The sequence below is a fragment of the Bos javanicus genome, chromosome 8 (genome assembly GCF_032452875.1).
Source record: "Bos javanicus breed banteng chromosome 8, ARS-OSU_banteng_1.0, whole genome shotgun sequence".
Lineage (NCBI taxonomy): Eukaryota > Metazoa > Chordata > Mammalia > Artiodactyla > Bovidae > Bos > Bos javanicus.
Window position 1 is genome coordinate 85,984,174 of NC_083875.1, and position 15,659 is coordinate 85,999,832.

At 40.6% G+C, this 15,659-nt stretch overlaps 1 protein-coding gene across 3 annotated transcripts in view; it reads left to right on the top strand.

Moving 5' to 3' along the window:
- Positions 1–4,181: 4,181 nt before the first annotated feature.
- Positions 4,182–15,659, top strand: part of PTPDC1 (protein tyrosine phosphatase domain containing 1) — a 74,344-nt gene continuing 62,866 nt past the window's right edge. For 2 of the 3 annotated variants that reach the window (XM_061426247.1, XM_061426246.1), the window contains exon 1: positions 4,182–4,573. The gene's annotated coding sequence lies outside the window, so the exon portion shown is untranslated. The remainder of the gene's footprint in view (positions 4,574–15,659) is intronic. The other variant, XM_061426248.1, reaches the window with a different exon arrangement.

Below are 15,659 nucleotides of genomic sequence, written 5' to 3' on the forward strand. Positions count from 1 at the left end.
TTTCTTATCTCTCCTTGCTATTCTCTGGAACTCTGCATTCAAATGGGTATATATTTTCTTTTGTTCTTTACTTTTCCCCTTCCTTCTTTTCACAGCTATCATAAGGCCTCCTCACACAGCCATTTTTCTTTTTTGCATTTCTCTTTCTTGGGGCCCCCAAAAATAAAGTGCCACTCTTTCCCCATCTATTTGCCATGAAGGGATGGGACTGGATGCCATGATCTTAGTTTTCTGAATGTTGAGCTTTAAGCCAACTTTTTCACTCTCCTCTTTCACTTTCATCAAGAGGCTCTTTAGCTCTTCTTCACTTTCTTCCACAGGCTGGTGTCATCTGCATATCTGAGGTTACCGATATTTCTCCCGGCAATCTTGATTCCAGCTTGTGCTTCATAAGGAAACAAAAGTACAACTTGAAAAACTGCCAAGCCAGAACATTCATTCAACTCAATAATGGAATATTTGAGATAAACTAACAGGGCAAGTCTTCAATAAGTGCAACAACTTACCATTCAAGAATGACTGTCCACTTATCTCCCTTACTAACAGGAGAAAGATTCAGAGCAGTGGCACAGGAGATAGATTCAGAGCAGTGGCTAAGGTGTATTACTGAGGATATCATAATTGGAGATGGTGCCTGGAATAAACTGTTTTAATGTTAACTAAAAAATGATTTCTATATAGTACAGATTTTCTGTAACAGGGATGATTAAATACAATTTAATTTTTGGCTAGATAGTACAATCAAAATAACTATAGAGTACATCTTTTCAGCAGCTAAAATACAGTATTTATAGCTAGTCGTGAGATGTGAAAATGAAGTAACTAAACTCTAGGTTATTGGGTTTGCTAAGGAAAATATTGTCAGTTGTGAGTACCATCCAACCTTGGAATCTTTTCATGGATCCAAGAGCCTCACCAGCTCTATAGTGCAGATGTTTAAACACTCAACTCCCTATCCCGCATCTTTTCCTCTCATCTGATTGGCTTTGCTTGTGTCAAGTGCCCATCCATTGGCTGGGGAAGCAGAAGATGTCTAAAGTAAGAATGCCACCAAGAAAACTGTATACAAGGTAAAGTAACTCCACCCACCCTCACCCACCGCCCAAAGCAAGGAGACAATGGATGCTACTGGCCATAGCAATCAAACTCCTTAGCATGAATATTCGACCCATCATGATAAGGCACTGCCTAACTGTTCCACGTTCTCTCCTATCCCCTATCTCTTCATACCCAGTAGTCAATATGCCTCACCCTCTTTGCCATCTATATACTTTTGTACTACCATTCCTTACACTTAGCTGGTGGTCTCCAGTTCCATTTTCAAGACCCCATTAGTCATCAGCTCTTTAAAAAAAATATTAGTTAGAGCCATCAGTTCTTTAGAAATTCTTCTGTGACAACTCCCTTCCTTCCCTTCCAGGTTTGATGCCTTCTCACCTCTTCCATATCCCCCATAGTATCATGATGTGTTCAAATTGTCTGTACTCTTGTCTTTCTCCCCCTTGACTGTGGACTCCCTAAAGGCAGGGATTATCTGACTAATGCTTAATGGAGCAGCATGTATTCAATAAGCATTAAAGTTTATTGAATGCAAAAAATCAGTCTCATTACTTACTGCTGCTGCTGCCGCCAAATTGCTTCAGTCGTGTCCAACTCTGTGCAGCCCCATAGATGGCAGCCCACCAGGCTCCCTCATCCCTGGGATTTTCCAGGCAAGAACACTGGAGTGGGTTGCTATTTCCTTCTCCAAGGCATGAAAGTGAAAAGTGAAAGTGAAGTCGCTCAGTCATGTCCAACTCTTAGCGACCCCATGGACTGCAGCCTACCAGGCTCCTCCGTCCATGGGATTTTCCAGGCAAGAGTACTGGAGTGGGTTGCTAATAAACTCTAATATGGGCACTCTTCTCCCCTGGACAGTGTTGAGAAGTACCAAGTTGAACTTTTTCAGTTCTCTTTTAGCTTCGTCTGTTTATCAAAAGCATTTGTTTTTACAACATTACTATATTGGTGTTTTGACAAACTATAGTTTTACACTGGGTATATTACCTGAGGCCTGCTTCCTGCGCTTATAGGGGAGTGGCCTTATTCTCATTTTGTTTGATTCTAGTCAGTTTTAGACAGAGTGGTCCTTCTTGACTTAGTACATGAAATTATATTCCTTAGGCCCATGTGCTTGTAAAATACTGTGTAGCAGCTCAGTAGTATATCTATATCATTTGGTATATCTATGGTTTCTCACTATTATCTTTCAGTGTTCATGCACATGAGAGGGCTAGTAATGCCCGCCCACCTTGCAGGATTGTTGAGCATTTAAGAGGAAAATATATGTAAAGCATTTAGCACAGAGTCAGCCATAGAGTTTATATTTGCCTAGTAAGTTGTTCAGCACACCCAGGGGAAGGAATTATTTCTACTGAGTTGTGTGGTACAGGACCACTTGCAAGTGTTTATAAAAAGAGGTTGTAGTTGTTCATCCAAAGGCATTCTTCCTTCCTTTTTTGGAAGGGAATTTTATTGAGGACAGAAATGTGCTTAGAGTACCAGGCAAGGCTATGTTACTAAGTTCAAATCTGTAAGATGTAGATAGAAGTTCTTGGGTGGGGCTTCTGGAAAGATCCTTTCTAAAAGAGATTTTTTAAAAATCTAACAAATACTCTTCTGAATACTAGTTTCTTAGTGAGAAAGTCATTTCCTAGGCAGGTTGATAGGGAGCCTAGGGGTCCCCAAGGAGAGAGGGGTCTGGAATTCTCAAGGAGGAAGAAAGGACAAACTTTTTTTCTTTCTCCACATTCCTTAGGATTATATAACAATAATGTATCCTAAAAAAAAAAAAAAGAAAGAAAAAAAAATAATGTATCCTGCCTAAGGACAGTCTTTGGATTCAACCTTCTGTTATCTTAAAATGTTAACTATGGGAGTAGACCTGGTCTTTACAAGGATGTATCTTGCCTGAGGACAGTGTTATCTTAAAATGTAAATTATGGGAGTAGGTCTGATGAGGTCTTTATAACCTCCAGACATTCTTTGGATTATATAACCTCATTGTTAACACTAGCAAGCGGGTACTCTTTCTGCCCCCTTCTGATGCCTATGTCAGAAGCTTTCTCTATCTCCTTTATACTTCAATAAAACTTTATTACACAAAAGCTCTAAGTGATCAAGTCTCGTCTCTGGCCCTGATTTGAATTCTTCTCCTCCCGGGGCCAAGAATCCCGGTGTATTCGCGTGATTCAACAACAACCTTTCATCTGTCAAGTAAAATTGGTGTTTCATTTTGCAAAACAGTGACTAGTTAAGCTCACAACTCAAACTGTATTTGTTTAGAACAAATGGCAATGCTGTATCATATCATTCAGCCTAATAGTCCAACTGCCTTTCCAGACAACCATCATAGAATTTTAAAGATATGTATATCTCAAGGGTCAACTTTTGATAGAGTTAATAATTGTTACTGTGAAACTGTTTTTTGTTTTTTTTTCTTTTTCTGCAAAGAGTAGTGGTGAAGAATACAATGACTACTAGATCAAACTAAAATAAACTAAGGTGATGTCTGAAGCTACAACCACCATTTTGGCCCAAACTTGAGGATAGAAGCCAACAGTAAGGATAGAGCTGAGTTTGCATTCCTGGGGTACCAACCTAACACCTTCTGAGAGAGGGAAAAGAGCGTAAGGGCTTAGGATGTTGAAAGTTAGGCATGCAGGCGAACCCATCCTTCCATCTGTTAAAGGAGCTAACGTGAGGCTGACTGCTGGGCCTTGATCTAATCCCAGTATTCCCGTCCTTGGGAACTTCTGGGACTAGCTGGAGGCTAGGTAGCAAGACTGGGGCTGGACTAGGACGACAACGGAGGAAGAAAAGGTGGAAAACAGGCTCTCTGTGCAGGACTGAGAGGCTGGCCAAACCCCATACTGTGTCAGCCCTCGCCCCAAGTACTCCTTTCCCTTTTTTCTTCTACTGGTGTAGTCCGGGGAGAGCAGCGGGAGTCAAAACTGGACTTCGGCCACCCGCAGTCCCGCAGAACTGACCCCGAATCCACCCAACAGCGTCAGCTGAGCAGGCAGTTAGCACCCCGCAACCCCTCAGCCCACTTTGAAAGCTCCCAGAGCCACCAGCCGCGACACGGGCCGTCTCAAGCTGCCGTTGGCCAGCGCGCGTCACGTGCAGCAGCGCGCGGCGGCGATTGGTGCAGTGCGAGGCGGCGGGGACGCGCCGGGCACCGCAGAGGGAGCGTTACCTCAGCCCCTAGTGCCCAGCGGCGGTGAATGGACCGCTAGGCGGGCGGCCTGGTCAGGCAGGCAGGACTGTGAGTGGCGGTAGTATTGCTTGCCCTGGTGGGCAGCGGCGGGGCCTCTGGGACACCTCGGTGAAGCACGGCCTGTGGGGTTCAGTTGGGGCTGGGCGGAGGTCAGCCGGCGGACGGGGGGCAAGTGGGGTGGGGAAGGCGGGGAAGCGACCCGCCTGCCGCTACGAGGACTACGGATGAGAAGCCGCGGGAGAGGCGCGCGATCTGCTGTTAACTTAGCTGCCCCGGCGATTCCAGCTGCGTGTTAAATGTCTGAATCCTCACGTGGTGAGTGCTGGCGGGCACCTCAGTGAGGGGGATTGGCCTGAGTTTCGGGGCTGCAGGACCCGGTTGCGAGGGGCCTCTCTCAACCCCGCCCAGGACCCGACATCTTTTTGTAGGAGCTCCTGATTTTTAAATATCAGTAACTAATTAAAAGTAAATGAGTAAACTGAGGGGGAGGGCGGATGGGCCGGTTCCAGACCATCGGTTTGTGGCCAATGTAGACTAGATCCTGCTCCTAATTTGTTGTGTGACCTTGACCAAGTCACCTCTCTCGGGGATGGACATTCTCAACGTGGATGATAGTGCTCATATTTTTGAGGGGAAAAAGATCTCAGACAATACAATGGCTTGTGGCTTACCAAAGGGCCATAAAACTTAAGTACTGTCTGTCTCGGACTGGGAGATTAGAAGAGAAAATGCTTAGCAAGGCTCCTGGGAGGAGAGGGGGTAAATGAGAAAAAGATGAGAAACCCTGCTTTAAGGGAAGAGATAAAGAGACGTTCTTGTGATAGTTACATACATTAGAGGATTAAAGCAAATGAGTTGGAAGAACTTGAAAGGTCGTCTATTAGAAAAGTTTTGTGACGCCTCACACGTACACACACATAATTTTACTTAGTCTCCAAAACAGACTGTCATTCCACCTTCTGTAATGAGAAAATTGAGGATCCAAGGGTTTGGGTGACATGCTGCAGTCAGAGCTATTTAATGAGGAACTGGGATTTAAACCCAAGCCTCTGTGGCTCCAAAACCCATTCATCATGTTGCCTCTCAGCCTCTGTTCCAGTTATGTCCCAACCAAGAATTCTACTTTGTGACTTAAAATATGAATATTCTCAGCCCCCCACACCTAAGAAATGTGAATTCAGTATCTGGGACCTAGCCTGGTAATCTGCATTTTAACTGTTATTAGGTGATTCCATTTTGGTGATCTAGGAACCATTTGGAGAACAACTACTCCATAAATTTCCCACCCAGCCCCCACGTCCTCATGGCGTGTACCCTAGGGATTCGAAAGAGCAGAGATTACATCTTCTCTTCCAAAGAGGTGGCCAACCAAGCTTTGAGAGAAGCCAAGGTTTATGAGCTAGCACCTTGCACACCTCTCAGTTTGAGAAAGTGCTGGCAATTTTGGTTTTCTTTCTTCCTCCCTCCCTCTTCCTTCCTTCCTTTCTCCTCCCCCCTTTTCTCCCCTCTTTTTTTATATAGCTTCTGTTGTTGCTACTCTGTTACTCCTGAGAAAATGGCTCAAGGCATTTATTTTAAAGTCCATATTAAAATTTAAAACACCATGAAAAAAGTTTAAAAACCACAATTCATTCATAATGCTTCCAGTCTGTAAGTTTTCATGTTCTGTTGTATTGTTCTACTATTAATTAATAATCTCCCTCTTGTTAATCATATAGATTATTCAGGTTCACACAATTTAGAAAATTCTTCTAGGAGATGAGCTTGAACCTCACAATTCCAATTGGAAATCAGAAAATTATGCTGAAGATAAACCTTAAATCACAGTTCTCTTTAGAACATATCTCATTCTTCCAAATGCCTCAAAATCTGAAGATTTTTCTTTAGTTCTAAAAATAAATGGTATCATTGGTATGCATATGTATACACTGAAATGTTTCTTTTCCAGTGACTTTATCTGTTCTTTCCCATATCACTTCATTCTCACCAAAAGATATATTTAATTATTAATACTTAATTTGCTTATATATTTCATGTTCTAAAAAATGTAAGTTGAATAATCAAAACATTTCTTTGCAATTATTAACTGTCATTTAATGCACTTTGCTGCTAAAAAGGTTTTATTTGTCTAGTTCTTATGGAGGCAATATGGGATAGAGGAAATAAAGTGAGTTTTAGTTTGAGGAAGACCTGGTGCTCCAACCCCAATTCCAACACTTTCAAACAGTGATCAATCTGATCACAGTAAATTGAGCAAATTAGATTTTTAAAGAAGCTGTGAATTTTGTATTGTAACTAGTTACAGTGATGAAAAATTGAAACTCTCTACTTACGCTTGCATAAGAAACTATTAATAGGGATTCTGCTTTAACATTTTCTCAGTTTGTTAATGATCATGTTTTCTTCTTCTTTTTTTTTTTTTGGTCTTATTTAAAACCTAACATTTGTTCTGTTGGGTAGTAAACCTTTATGATTTTAATCCATAACTTTTTGAGTGGCAGATTCTACTGCAAAACCATTAACTAGCCTTATTCTAGCTGCTATGAAAGAATACTTCCTTTCTTTGTTCTTTCTCTTGGATGTGAAGATATTAGTCTTTGGCTCATACTTTGCTGTCTGGATGCTGTGTAGTGCTGCTGGATGTGTTTATAGTGCAAGGAGTTGGCCATTGCAGGTAGAGAATGGTTTAGAGAAGGCCTACAAATTGTACTTGAGGGAAACAAAGGCATGTGTTTTTTGATCTTGGAGTTTTTATTCACTACAGTTCAAGCAGCATCATTTCTTTTGCACACTCGATCTAATAATTTGTGGCACTCTTCCCTTCAAAAGGAAGGTTGTCTGGCCCTATAAATGAACTCAGGACTTGATTTCATCAAAAATGTTTGAATACTTGTGCTAGACATTATAATAGTTTAAATGGATCAATTATTATAGATTCTTAGATTCCTGTATGTTTAAGAAGGGCCATATGGTCTTAGCTACTCATGGAAACATTTTCTCATTTAGAGTCATACTGTTTTCAAAGTCAATCCTAATATGTTACTTTTATAGCTTTATAAAGACTAATTTAATTTAGCTCTAGGTGGAAAATGTTCTAGAGGATTTATATTTTCTTCATTTAAAAAAACCTTCTGATTTAGGGTTTAAATTGCCCAGTAGTTTAATTAGTGTTGTTTCTATGTTTTTATTTTATTCTAGACACAATACTGTTTCCCAGGAAGTTTGCATATAATATGTATTGACTTTTAAAAATAATGTTTTCTAGAAATAAATAAAGGTAGGTAAATATATAGTCAATATCAAACTTAGAAAATACTGATAATCAGAAAATAAAATACACTCTGTTAATATTTTGACATGTTCTTCTGGTCTTTGTTTATGTACCTGTTCTATTTATGTATTTCTTAATAAAAATGAGATCATACTCTGCATTCTATTTTATACCTTATATTTTTTAATCTAGTAGCATATGACGGAGGAGCCTGGTAGGCTACAGTCCATGGGGTCGTGAAGAGTCAGACACGACTGAGCGACTTCACTTTCACTTTTCACTTTTGTGCATTGGAGAAGGAAATGGCAACCCACTCCAGTGTTCTTGCCTAGAGAATCCCAGGGACGGGGGAGGCTGATAGGCTGCCGTCTATGGGGTTGCACAGAGTCGGACACGACTGAAGCGACTTAGCAGCAGCAGCAGCATATGACAAATAAATGTGCTTTTTACGTGCATAATTTAAGTTCTTTGTGAGCAGATGTTTTGTTGCTAAAATAGGGACCACACGAATCTATTTATTAAATTAGTCTACAGAAACCCAGTCTACCAACCCAGGAACAGAATTACTTCTCTGCTCCTTTTTGACCCCAATTCTGTACCTGTTACTCCCCACTGCCCATTTCCCCACCCCCAGGAGGGTTCTGTTGGGGGAGTCTCTGAAGGAAGTTTTATCTAGTCAGTTATACATTGTTAACACTTAAGTTCTCTTCTTTTCCAGTCTTTTCAGTAAATCCTTCAGAATTTTTATATTTTATTTTATTTGCTGGAGACAAACATCACGAGTGGAGTTGGGAGGATTTAGAGTAATACAGGAAAATAAAATCATATGCTGGAATTCTTTCTCAGACTTATAGGGAAAGGAGAGATAACTGAATAAAAATACTCCCTGGGTATATGCTTTCATTCTTTCATTCTTTCTCCCAGACAATGATGTTTTTAAAGGTCAGGGACTATTTATCCTTATATTCCTCATGCCCCTCATAGTTCTTGGCACCTAGTAGCAACTCAGGTATTTATTATATTGACTCATGAGTCCCTAACTATCCTGGCTTCTTCCCTGCTTAACATATACTAGTTTATATGTCTCTTTTCAGTATGTTCCTGTATACTCTGTCTTCATACTTTGAAAAATATATATATTTGCACAAAGACACAATTCTATATGATTGAAAATTGGAAAAATATCAAAGATCTAATTTTATTATTATTGAGGATGTCAAAGTTTTCTATCATCATACAGTTATAACTAAAAACTGCATTATTTATTTTGTTATTCAGATTGTTCCAGCATTTGCCATTGTGAGCTGTTTTAGTTGGCTTCTGAATCGCTTTGACATAGCCCTAGCAGTTTGTGTTTTGAGCACTTTCCTACTTTCTGGGCAGGATCATCTTGTATATTCTCTACTCTGCTTCTAAAATCAGCCATTTCTCTTTTTGTTTATCTTTGTTGTTTTTTACTTTTTTATTTTCCATATGGCTTTTTACAAGATATTGAATATAATTCCCTGTGCTGTACAGTAGGACCTTGATGTTTATCTGTTCTATTAACATATATAATAGTTTGCATCTGTTAATCCCCAACTCCCAATCCATTCCTCCGCATCCCGCTTCCCCTTGGCAACCACGAGTCTATTCTCTATGTCTGTGACTCTTTTGTAAATAAGTTCATTTGTGTCATATTTTAGATTCCGCATATATCATATGGTATCTGTCTTTTTCTTTCTGACTTAACTTCACGTAATATGACAATCTCCAGGTTCATCTGTGCTGCTGCTTCTTTTTTATGTAAAATCACCTATTTCCCTGGATTCTTTCATTGGAAAATGGTATTAGAAACCAAGACTTGCTCTAATCTGCTCATCATTGAAGCACACTTATTCACCCAGGCCAAGGAGGGGTAACTGTGACCACAGCTGGGCTGTGTTTGAAGTGCCTGTGGCAGTGGAGACTGACAGGCTGTTATACTGGGGCAGGATCACTCTGGTGGGAGTCCCTCCCAGTGCCTGCAGAGGCTGAAGAAGATGGTTGAGGAAGGGGGTTGCAATGGTGGCCCTACCCCTTCTATGCCACTCAACAATGATGCCTTGCTTCTATGATGTCCCAGGTTTTTTGTGTAAACTTTCCTGGTTGTGGGGCCCTTAGTCCTGTTACTTCAGGCTGTCTTTTCACAGCCAATCCTCCCTGAGTCAGTTCTCTGAACCCCGCTTTCCAGCACTCAACTCCCTCTACACCAGGAGACACACAACTCATAGTGGAGTGCTCAGGGCTAAGGCACAGATCATGCATGCATTTCTTACTTTGTTCTGCCTTCCCCTGATCCCCCAAAGTTCCCTTTCTGCCCCAGCTGATCTCTCCACATTTTCTGAATGTGGGAACCTGTCCTCACCTTCAGCCTCCCGCCAGGATTGCTGGCCTGTTTTTTTATTCCTTTTCTTTTTTTCTTTCTTTGGTCCTACCTGGTTGTTAGGGCATTTTTTTTTATCCTTTAAGGTGTCCAGAGTCTTCCACTAATGTTCAGAAGATGCTCTGTGAGAATTGTTCCATTTGTAGATGTATTCTTGATGTAATTGTGAGGAGAGACAAGTTCTGGGTCCTCCTATTCTGCCATCTTGACTTCCCCTTAAAATTTTTTTCTTTAATGAATTTTGCTTTTAGTATTGTACTTAAAAACTCATCACCAAACTCAAAGTCATGCTGATTTTTTCCCCTAAGTTTTCTTATACAAATTTTTTAGTTTCTACATTTTACATTTAGGTCTATGATCTACTTCAAGTTAATTTTTGTGTAAGATGTGAAGTTCAGTTTGTTGTATATGGACTTCCAGTGTAGCATGATTTATTGAAAAGACTTCTTTCTCCATTGAATTGCCTTTGCACTTTTGTCAAAAATTTACAGTATTTGTGTAGGTCTGTTTCCATACTCTCTATTCTGTTTCATTGACTGATGTGTCTGTTCTCCACCCCCCTCCGCCCCCATGTTCATTACTGTAATGGTGAATCTTGAATAATATAAATTCTTAAGCTTTTGCTTTTCTTTCCCAGAATTGGATTGGTTATTCTAGTACCTCTACTTTTTCACAGATTTTTGAAATAAGTTTATATATTTCTATTAAAAAAAAAACCTGGCTAGAATTTCAATAGGGATTACATTAGGTCACAGAAAATTGACATCTTTACTGACTAGTTGACTTTTATGTGTTGGCTGTGTGCCTTTTGACTTTGCTAAACTCTTCATAAGAGTTATTTGGTAGATTCTTTGGGGTCTTCTGCATACAGTTATGTTGTCTATGGTTAAGGATGATGCTGTGAAAGTGCTGCACTGAATATGTCAGCAAATTTGGAAAACTCAGCAGTGGCCACAGGACTGGAAAAGGTCAGTTTTTATTCCAATCCCAAAGAAAGGCAATGCCAAAGAATGCTCAAACTACCACACAATTGCACTCATCTCACATGCTAGTAAAGTAATGCTCAAAATTCTCCAAGCCAGGCTTTAGCAATACGTGAACCGTGAACTTCCAGTTGTTCAAGCTGGTTTTAGAAAAGGCAAAGGAACCACAGACCAAATTGCCAACATCCGCTGGATCATTGAAAAAGCAAGAGAGTTCCAGAAAAACATCTATTTCTGTTTTATTGACTATGCCAAAGCCTTTGTGTGGATCACAATAAACTGTGGAAAATTCTGAAAGAGATGGGAATACCAGACCACGTGACCTGCCTCTTGAGAAACCTATATGCAGGTCAGGAAGCAACAGTTAGAACTGGACATGGAACAACAGACTGGTTCCAAATAGGAAAAGGAGTATGTCAAAGCTGTATATTGTCACCCTGCTTATTTAACTTATATGCAGAGTACATCATGAGAAATGCTAGGCTGGAAGAAGCACAAGCTGGAATCAAGATTGCCAGAAGAAATATCAATAACCTCAGATATGCAGATGACACCACCCTTATGGCAGAAAGTGAAGAGGAACTAAAAAGCCTCTTGATGAAGGTGAAAGAAGAGAATGAAAAAGTTGGCTTAAAACTCAACATTCAGAAAACGAAGATCATGGCATCTGGTCCTGTCACTTCATGGGAAATAGATGGGGAAACAGTGGAAACAGTGTCAGACTTTCTTTTTGGGGGCTCCAAAATCACTACAGATGGTGACTGCAGACATGAAATTAAAAGATGCTTACTCCTTGGAAGGAAAGTTATGACCAACCTAGATAGCATATTAAAAAGCAGAGCCATTACTTTGCCAACAAAGCTCTGTCTAGTCAAGGCTATGGTTTTTCCAGTGGTCATGTATGGATGTGAGAGTTGGACTGTGAAGAAAGCTGAGTGCTGAAGAATTGATACCTTTGAACTGTGGTGTTGGAGAAGACTCTTGAGAGTCTTGGACTCTCTTGGACTCTTGGACTGCAAGGAGATCCAACCAGTCCATTCTGAAGGAGATCAGCCCTGGGATTTCTTTGGAAGGAATGATGCTAAAGCTGAAACTCCAGTACTTTGGCCACCTCATGTGAAGAGTTGACTCATTGGAAAAGACTCTGATGCTAGGAGGGATTAGGGGCAAGAGGAGAAGGGGACGACAGAGGATGAGATGGCTAGATGGCATCACTGACTCGATGGACCTGAGTCTGAGTGAACTCGGGGAGTTGGTGATGGACAGGGAGGCCTGGCGTGCTGCGATTCATGGGGTCGCAAAGAGTCGGACACGACTGAGCAACTGAACTGAACTGAACTGAACTGAAAGCAGTCTTACATATTTCTTCCTTTCTAGCCTGAATACCCTTCATTTCTTTTTTTTTTTTTTATTTAAATACACTAGCTAGGACTTTCAGTATAAGGTTGAATTAGAAGTGATGAGAGAGGACATCCTTGCCCTGTTACTGATCTTAGGGGAAATACTTAACATCTTATGCTCAAAATTATTCAAGCTAGGCATCAGTAGTATGTGAACCGAGAACTTCCAGATGTACAAGCTGGGTTTCAAAGAGGCAGAGGAACCAGAGATCAAATTGCCAACATTCATTGGATCATGGAGAAAACAAGAGAATTCCAGAAAAACATCCACTTATGCTTCATTGATTATGCTAAAGCCTTTGTGGACCACAACAAACTGGAAAATTCTTAAGAGATGGGAATACCACACCACCTTACCTGTCTCCTGAGAAACTTGTATGCAGATAAAGAAGTAAGTTAGAACCGAACATGAAACTACTGACTGGTTCAAAACTGGGAAAGGAGTATGACAAGGCTGTTATTGTCACTCTGCCTATTTAATTTACATGCACAATACATCATACAGAAGGCGGGCTGGCTGAATCACAAGCTGGAATCAAGATTGCCAAGAGAAATATCAACATCCTCAGATATGCAGATGATACCACTCTAATGGCAGAAAATGAAGAGGAACTAAAGAACTGCTTGATGAGGGTGAAAGAGGAGAGTGAAAAAACTGGCTTAAAACTGAAAATCCAAAAACTTAGATTTTTTGAATCACTTCATGGCAAATAGAAGGGAAAAAAGTGGCAACTTTGACAGATTTTATTTTCTCGGGCTCCAAAATCATTGCAGACAGTGACTGCAACCACAAAATTAAAGCTTCCTCCTTGGAAGAAAAGTTCTGACAAACCCAGACACCATATTCCAAAGCAGAGGAATACTTTGCTGACACAGCTCTGTATAGTCAAAGCTATGGTTTTTCCAGTGCTCACGTACAGTTGTGAAAGTTGGACCATGAAAAATGCTGAGTGCTGAAGAATTGATGCTTTTGAATTGTGGTGCTGGAGAACTCTTGAGAGTCCCTTCGACTGCAAGGGGATCAAACCAGTCAATCCTAAAGGAAATCAGCACTGAATATTCATTGGAAGGACTGATGTTGAAGCTGAAGCTCCAACACTTTGGCCACCTGATTCGAAGAGCCGACTCACTGGAAAAGAGCCCAAGACTGAGAATGATTGAAGGTAAAAGGCGAAGGGAGGGGCAGAGGATGAGATGATTAAGTAGCTTCACTGACTCAGTGGACATGAATTTGAACAAACTCTGGGAGATAAATGGAGGACAGTGGAACCTGGCGTGCTGAAGTCCTGGCGTGCTAAAGTCACAAAGAGTTGGACACAACTTACGGACTGAACAACAACAACAAACAGAGGATATCCTTGCCTTGTTCCTGATCTTAGGGGGAAAGCCTAGCATCTTGCTGTTGAGAATGATGTTCAGTCCAGTTCAGTTCAGTTGCTCAGTCGTGTCCGACTCTTTGAGACTCCATGAATCGCAGCACGCCAGGCCTCCCTGTCCATCAGCAACTCCTGGAGTTCACTCAAACTCATGTCCATTGAGTCGGTGATGCCATCCAACCATCTCATCCTCTGTTGTCCCCTTCTCCTCCTGCCCCCAATCCCTCCCAGCATCAGGGTCTTTTCCAGTGAGTCAACTCTTTGCGTGAGGTGGCCAAAGTACTGGAGTTTCAGCTTTAGCATCATTCCTTCCAAAGAAATCCCAGGGCTGATCTCCTTCAGAATGGACTGGTTGGATCTCCTTGCAGTCCAAGGGACTCTCAAGAGTCTTCTCCAACACCACAGTTCAAAAGCATCAATTCTTCAGTACTCAGCTTTCTTCACAGTCCAACTCTGACATCCATACATGACTACTGGAAAAACCATAGCCTTGACTAGACAGACCTTTGTTGGCAAAGTAATGGCTCTGCTTTTTAATATGCTATCTAGGTTGGTCATAACTTTGCTTCCAAGGAGTAAGCATCTTTTAATTTCATGTCTGCAGTCACCATCTGCAGTGATTTTGGAGCCCAAAAAAGAAAGTCTGACACTGTTTCCACTGTTTCCCCATCTGTTTGACATGAAGTGATGGGACCAGATGCCATGATCTTAGTTTTCTGAATGTTGAAGTTTAAGCCAACTTTTTCACTCTCCTCTTTCACTTTCATCATTTAGTTCCTCTTCACTTTCTGCCATAAGGGTGGTGTCATCTGCATATCTGAGGTTATTGATATTTCTCTGGGCAATCTTGATTCCAGCTTGTGCTTCTTCCAGCCCAGCGTTTCTCATGATGTACTCTGCATATAAGTTAAATAAGCAGGGTGACAATATATATAGCCTTGACATACTCCTTTTCCTATTTGGAAACAGTCTGTTGTTCCATGTCTCGTTCTAACTGGTGCATCCTGACCTGCATATAGATTTCTCAAGAGGCAAGTCAGGTGGTCTGGTACTCCCATCTCTTTCAGAATTTCCCATTTCTTTCAGAGTTTATTGTGATCCACACAGTCAAAGGCTTTGGCATAGTCAAGAGAATGATGTTAGCTGTGATTTTTAAAAAGTAATCTGTATTAGTTTAGTGAAGTTCTCTTCTAATTTTTGAGAGTTTTTATCATGAATTGATGTTGAACTGTTTCTGCTCATGTATTATATGATCACATGATTTTTCTTGTTCTCTGTGTTAATACGATGTCCTATGGACAGAGGAGCCTAGTGGGCTATAGTCCTTGGAGTCACAAAAGTGTTGGAGATGACTTAGCAACTAAACAACAACCATTTTAAGTGTACAGTTCATTAAGTATATTCATGTTGTGTAAATTAAGTTGTACTTTTCATTTTTATTCAGTTCAAAACATTTTCAAGTTTATCTTGAGACTTCTTAACCCATGTATAATTTAAAGTACATTGTTTAATTTCCAAATATTTTGAATTGTCTAGCTGTCATCTATTATTGATTTCTAGTTTTATTTTGGTATGCTCTGAGAACATATTTTATAAGGTTTGTATTCTTTTATCTTTATTAAATTGTGCTTTATGTACCAGAATGTTGGTGAATGTTCCGTGTGAGCTTCTGTTGTTGGATGGAATGTTCTATAAATATCGGTTGGATCAAGTTGATTGATGGTACTGTTCAGGTCATGTATATTTTTACTGATTTTCTGCCTACCTGATTTATCAATTCCTTGGAAACAGGTGTTGAAACTTCCAGTTGTAAATACAGTCATCCTGCTTATTCACAGTGAAGTGGTTCCAGGATCCCCCACCCCACCTTGGATTCCAAAATCCATGGATGCTCAAGTCCCTTATATAAATTGATGTAATGTCTGCATATAACCTATGCATATCCTCTCGTATACTTTAAAGCATCT